Source organism: Nymphaea colorata, chromosome 3 (assembly GCF_008831285.2).
Source record: "Nymphaea colorata isolate Beijing-Zhang1983 chromosome 3, ASM883128v2, whole genome shotgun sequence".
Lineage (NCBI taxonomy): Eukaryota > Viridiplantae > Streptophyta > Magnoliopsida > Nymphaeales > Nymphaeaceae > Nymphaea > Nymphaea colorata.
In genome coordinates, this window is record NC_045140.1 from 9,948,849 (window position 1) to 9,956,218 (window position 7,370).

The window sequence follows — 7,370 nt, forward strand, 5'->3', positions numbered from 1 at the left end:
TGGCTTCATATTCATATGATTTTTGTATTTGATAGCTTCATTTTCCATTGCCACCATGGACTTCCTTTTATTAATTGTTTATATCTTTCCTTAAGTGCATTAATTCCACCACACCCAAACAACCCCCCCCCCCACACACACACACACATAAAAAGAAAAAAAAAAAAAAGCAAAGGGACAAGGATCATTTCATGGATTTTTGTTCTAGAACACTGGTCAAACAGAAAATATTCTGTTGCCTAAAGTTTAACATCCCAAAAGTACCCTAATTTTTCTTTTATATACATTCATCATAGGGATTGCACAACATTTAAAATCACATGGCCTATGCAGTTGGCATAGCTCCGGTTTATCATAAAGCATGTATAGATAATTTATATGTGTATTAGCACATAGCATGATCTATCTTGGGCAGTTAATGGTTCTAATCAATCTAAAGACCAGGTTTACATTCATTCAAAGTATAGTTCACAACCAAACACATGTAGGGAAGTCTATACTAGTACAAATCAACCTTATAATTTTCATATTGATGGCCCCACCACTAGTTATATAGCTGCAAATAACATAAATACATATAAAAGTCAAAATAACAGTTGCATAAATATCTACACACCAAAACATTTAGACCTGCCAAAATTTTCTTTGCTCATTGTCGTGGCGCACCAAAATCACCTGAAAAATAATATAATTTTCAAAGCATGAGTATATTTTCACATTCTTAATAGGCTCAATATGAGGTGTGTGAAGATGTAACTCATACATACACAACAATATGTTACAGCATTATAACAGGAGGATATTCATACCATGAATATAAGATATATAAGCAAGACTATTTGTCAATATCATTCAGGCATTACTTCATTTAGTCATCATTGAATATTAACACCTGAGGCACAATCTCAGGCGATATAACCAATAGATTGAGGGCCAAGGGGAGAAACAAGGCATTTACCGTGCCTGGTCCCTTCGGACCTAGACCCTCATGAGTCAGAGCTTTACATTGGGCTGAGAGTCTAGTCAAACTTCACACGTTTGAGCAGGATTATTGAAAATAGATCACTCCCACCGAGTATTCTCCAGTGGCACATGATAGAACAATAACAATTGCATATTAAGTGTTTCCATGGGAAAAGTTGGGACATTTTCCAAATCATCATTAATTTCCATGTCATAAAACGCTAGCTTTCCATATATTGTAAGCCAATGGGGACTAATTTCCTACCTGCAATCAGGTCTTCATGCTCTAGCTAGCTTCTCAGTACCCATTTTCCATGTATACCCACCCACATGCAGGATGCCTATTGTTCTTTGGCATTCAGAAAATAGCTAGCCTGCAAAAATTTTAAGGTACAACAGAGAAGAGATGCATTTCTAAAGGAGAAAATAATAAACTGACACTAATATTAAATAAATTGTTTGGATTAATGGGGTCAGATCCATCTTTTGCTAAGTTTGGATTCAGACTCAGACTCTACTTTTTAAACAGAATTCCGATTATATCTAATCGGGTCGAATCTTTTTCATCAAGCTTGGGCTCCGATGTCGAAGCGTGTGGATGCAGAAGGAGGCCAGCCTATGTAGCCTGATCATCTGCAAGATATGACCAAAAGGGTAGAAAAATATATATATACACCCGATTTGTATATGATAAGTGCCAGATCTGCATCGTTTAAAACGTCCAATTGCTTAAAAAACGGACCAGTATATAGGCACCAAATCATTCCAGCAGTACCTCAATGTCAAGATGGAAAAAACTCAGCTTGTACTGAAGCCTCAACACCCACTCACCCAGCATCGAAAGGGCTCCAAGAAGGGGCACGGTGGAGCTTAGCAGCAGAACATTGCTTTGAAGTCTGTCACCTGCAACATTTCACCAATTAGTTTGGTGATTTTTTCTCTGGTTGTACATCGGAGAAGAAAGATTGAATGCAATAGATCGGGCAGTTAAGTAGCTAGCCGGAGCTTCTGGCCAATGAAGGAATTAAGTTGACACTGACGATACATAATCAAGAACGAAGAACACAGGAAATAATTTAGAAGCACTACCCACCTGCATAAGAAAGTAAGAGGGAGCCCGCTATGCCAAGAGAAGTTAAGCCCATGTACAAGGCATGGGAGGGCGAACCCGCCGTGAAAAGGCTGGTGGAAGAAGGATTCATAAGTGCAAATCCAATCAGCAGGTTATACTTAATCCTGCTACTCCGAGAGGATACACTTCCTTCCGGCCCACTTTGCGCTTCAATTTTGACAAAATCACATGCTAATTTCAGAGGATTCTATGCCTCAACTGCCAACAAGCAATTGCTTAGCATTTGAATACTCTGTAAACCTGAAGAGACTTCAGCTTTACAATTTTTAACCAATAGATCTGCCATCGAACTCTCACTGTTTTTTAAGTAATCGAACAAATTCATTGCTTCATGATCACTAACTAGAGTAGATTTTTAGATCTGCACCAGTATTACAATATTCTTATCAGATGGAGTTAACTTTTGATAGATTTGAGCATCACCAAACTGAATTCTCATATTGATCGTTCTGAGCACAGATGAATTTAAATTATGAAATTACAGAGACGCCAACGCGTACGAATTTCTTCAAATGTAATCATCAGAAAGTTTAAAACAAGAAGGAATCAGTTTTTCAACAAGTTGAGATCTTTGATGCTTTCTTCCACAACTATTTGTGTTTGCACATGATCAACCTGCCATCAATTTTTCCCACCTCAACTTTATCTTGTCTTTTCCGTTGTCAGTTTCTTTTGTTTAATTAGTATTTGCATCCACAATTTTATAATTATTTACTAATTTGCCTAAACCCCACGCAGACTTTGTCTGGAATTCTTTCGCTGTTGTCAGAATAAGACTGAGTCAGCCGATTCAAATCAAATTGATGGCAAAATGATTCAATAGCCTATTCAAAGATGCCGTCTCTCAGTAGATAGCAATTTTTGAAATATTTGAAGATTTATTTTTTAAACTAATTTTTTTATTTTTATTGTTTAAAAAATATTTTTTAATGTTATTGGTAAATTCACAACTGATTGTGTTGAATTTGTTGCCGATTCGCCAAATCAACAGCGGTATTGATTCAGTTCAGGAATTAACTTTCACAACATAAAATTATATACCCTTGCTATTTCCTTGATTTCATTTGTTTTTGATAAAAAATGTCTACATGACCAAAACAAATTAAGCGGATATTTATAAAACCTCCATCCCTTACCAGCACTCTAACATTAGTTTATATATCTTTTTTTTTCATTTTAAATTAATTTAAAGTAATTTATAATAATTTAAATTTTTTTTTTTAAAAAAAAGGACTAAGGCAATATTCTTGTACTGTGTGGGCTGCTGCCCATTCAAAGCCAACGTGTGGGATCCCTGATTTACAAACTCTAGTGGAGAACAATTGGAGCAACAAAGTAACGTCATTTGCGACGTTGTTTCCCTCTGACTTCAGGGTCCAGCTTCTTTTGTGTTCAGCGTTTTCCACCGATCATGCGTGGGACATAATAGAATCCTTTCTAGAGGTTGTGAGATTGATGCGGAGCCGTTTGGATTTCAGCTCATCCTGTTCAGAGCCAGAATTTTTGTTTGGGGGCGAATAGTATTTTCAAAATTTGTACAAGGGCGGAACAATATTTTCCAACATAGGATAAATTAAAATTTTTAAAAGTATAAGTATAAACTCAAAAATTAATGGAATGGTCCACAGGAGAGAACTTTTCTTTATCCTTCTTGTTATTAAGTTCAATCCAATCAGACTTGGGTTTTGATGTGTGTGAAATTTGACAATATTATTTTGTTGAAAAATATTTTAAAATAAAAAAATATAAAGAAATGAAAGTCAATGTATGGCCATCTGCCGGCTGGAGGTTGCAGCAGTGGTTCATCCATATGTTGGCATTTTTCTTTTTTCATTTCCCACGGTTGGTTGCGGAGAGAAAGGTGGGAAAATAATCCTAATCCCCGGATCCCTTCCATAGTAAAGTAAACTGGATTGGAACAGAGAAAACACAGGAATCCCCTTCCCCTCCCTATTTAATTACTCTTTGTTAACTCAATTTGTCTCCGCCAAACAGCCATGGAAACAGGTCGCTAATCTTTGAAGAAAAGTCAAAGGCACAAGTCATGTATGCCTTAAAAGAGCAGATGGACATTTTGGTAATTTTTGATGTGTCTTTTATAGTCCTTTTACCTTTTTCAATTTTCATTTTTGTTTTAAGAAAAGTTTTGAGTGAACTGAAGATATTTTCATCGTTAACCAACTTGTGCACAAAATTTCATGCATCAATAATGTCAACAAAATTTCATGCATCAATACTGTCAATGATGAAAATGACTTATTTAAATAAGAAAATGAAACTTTTTATAAGGATAAAAGAAGTCGAAAAAAGGACATTTTTTAAAATAATTTCCAAAATGTCCATTTTTTTCTTTTTTTGTGGACTACATCACTGTTTCCTCTACCTGTCCCGTCTCCCTTAATCGTCTCGTCCATTGCTTTAGGCCAGAGAATGGCTGACTGCCCTCTTTCTTTTTCTTTCAGAAAATCTCGTGTCATTTGTGTTGGCTCTTTCTATAGGAGATTGAGTTGGGTGCACTGTTCCATAAATGCAGTAAGAGCATAGAGACATATGGTCATTTTTAAATTACTTTTTTGATTTTCATTTTTGTCTTCACAAAAAGTTTTCTTTTACTGTGTGAATTGTAGGTATTTTTGTCATAATTATATTTGAACACGAAAATTTCATGCACTAGTATAATTCATATAACCAGATAAGTATAACTCATATAACCAGGTATTGTGTACTGCATGACCATTTTGTCAGAAAGATAAACCAGTATCACAAGGTCTAAATGAACCATTTTGTCAACTTTTGTGCCTTGTGTCGTGCGTATTAAGGTGCACTTGGATGTTTTTAAAGTATTTTATGTTACTGATGTAGGTATTTGTTTGACCGAAGCTCCGTCTTACTCCTCTATGCAATAGTACATGAGAATTACGAACATTTAGAGTATGTATTCGTGCGAAGAGATTTAGATACCTTGATATGCATTTGTAACTTACACAACTTTATTTTGAAAGAAAAATGTCCTTTCAATTCTTTTCACTTTCTTCCTTTTTTTTTGTCAAAACTGTGTCAAAATTTAATACACCAAAAACGACGTACCTCGGACACTGCCGACAGTCATCTTCGGCTGTTGGGTTCCTTCTTCATGACATACTCTGCAGGGTTGTCAATGTTAATACTCAAAACCCCACCACTGATAGATGTGCGAGGGACCATTTGAATTACGTTATTGACGGGGAACATTGGTTTTTCAAATTAAGTCGACATCAGAACATTACAACTACACAATATTAGATGACAATCATGACATTGAACGGTTGAAGCGTATAAAGTTGGGCTTCCTTTGGGCAGCCACCGAGAGGAGCAAGAACTTCCGAGTTATGCAGGCCTCAAGTCTCCCATCAAGACAAAGGGGCCGAAATTAGCAGGGCAGAACACCAAACTTGATGCAGAAGGAAAGAAATAAGGGTGACAAGTGTGAAAGATGTTTAAAGGTATGCTTCGTGCAAAAATTATTTATGTATCCACGCGCTTTCTTTCTGATACATAAGTTGGGAATCTCTGGCCGCCTAAATCTTCTGCGCGAGAAGCTGGATCAGAAGTAGAGGGCGATGGTTCAACAGTGGTTGGTTCCAAACTTTTATTTAGGATGCAGCCCTGAATATGGGAAAAAAGCCACGGCTCCTCGATCGGAAATCAGCCGCTTTAGCCTCATGTCATTACCAAATTCAGGTATCCAGCTATTTTTGTCACTTCATTCATTCATCTTACGGTATAATCTAATCTGGACGTAGTGGCGGTGGTAGGTTTTGTAAGTTGATGCCTCCTCGCTCGCCATGTTTTGATAATTGGCATATAGGTGTCCTTTAAAGGTCTAAAATTTAAAGTATTAGCTTCACCCTGCAAGAAATTTCCGGCTCAGCCAACACAAAATAAGTCATTCGAGCCATCAAACTCCATCTTTGCCATCATAGTTAGGAAGGAATTTCTTGAAAATTAAGGGAAAAGGTTGCTGTATAGCGCGACAATTTTGCACAATATATAGAAGAAGAGAAATCATTTCACATGGCTTACTCTGCGACGGACGCAGGTTGTTCCTTAGCAGCACAATTCTTTTGTGTCGCCAAATCTACTGCTCCCCACCAATTAATGGCTTAATTTTCACAAAAATATAAGGCTGCCTGATCACGTCGTTCTACACATACAGAGGGGCTGAGATAAATTCATGGACAACCTTCGCCATCATCATCAAAAGGAGCTAGCCAGTTAAATTCCCTCCAGTTAACTTCTCCTAGAAGCTCTGCTTTGCTTCTCTTTCCTTTTTGCAACAGGGAATTGTAATTATTCATCTTCTCATTTCTTCAATAAGTGCCACAATATTTCGGGGAGCAAGATTGGCTCCTCTTGAACTCTTCACAGAAAATGATGACACTGATCGTTGGGAACCCAATCCTTTCCTTACAATTACTAACTAAAATCTCGATTAAGGGCAAGACTGAACCGGGAATCCAAAACAGTTGGACATAATTTTCTCAACATGAGTAGCGGCAATTTTATCAATCACAGATCAGCTTAAGGCTTATTAATATCTGATAGAATGGTAATAACATCATGTTCTGTATTTTACGTTTCGGTATGCTCTTTCTTTCTTGTTTTGGTAATTGATTCGCGTGGTAGAAAGGCCTCTTCTTCTCAATTGAAAAGAAAACAAAACTTGGGAAAAGAATTGAGGACAGAATTGTGAGTCCATGGCACTGTCTGAACAGCTAAGGTTCCGTCTGCACAGCTCTGGCTCCTTCTACACTCTGAGACCATGCAATTATTGTCCTATGGCATCTTCCAAACAACTCACATGGAGTCTACGTTGTTTAGTTGTCCATTACATATCGTGTCCAATTATTGCATGCGATGAGTGCGTTCATGATGTCTATAAGTCAATAAAATACAGACGGCATACAAATCATCTTCCTTTGGCTTCAAACACATACGAACGAAGTAATCGGGTGTTCAAAATAGTGAACATCTTATATGAGGGAAAATATTTCCTTTTAGCTCACTTTCAAAATTATGTACACCTGCACACAGAGACGTGCATATATTGATATGAAACCGGGTCTGCATCTGTAAGTACTCAAAAAGGAGAAGAAAGGAATGATCAAATGAATTTCCGTCGTCAATTAGCGCGGCTGATAAGTGCAGAAAACCCAAGTCATCAATCATGTGTCGGTGGATCTGACACCCTCACAGGGGCTCAATTATCACTTTAAAGTTATTTTTTAATTTGTAT

At 37.0% G+C, this 7,370-nt stretch overlaps 1 long non-coding RNA gene across 2 annotated transcripts; it reads left to right on the forward strand.

Annotated features, from left to right (window-relative positions):
• The first annotated feature begins 5,270 nt into the window (after nucleotides 1-5,270).
• Nucleotides 5,271-7,046, forward strand: LOC126409932 (uncharacterized). 2 transcript variants are annotated; one of them, XR_007572884.1, is made up of 2 exons: nucleotides 5,271-5,815; nucleotides 6,174-7,046. It is a non-coding gene; the product is annotated as an uncharacterized LOC126409932 (long non-coding RNA). The 2 variants fall into 2 exon arrangements; XR_007572883.1 differs by having other exon boundaries at nucleotides 6,291-7,046.
• The last annotated feature ends 324 nt before the right edge of the window (nucleotides 7,047-7,370 follow it).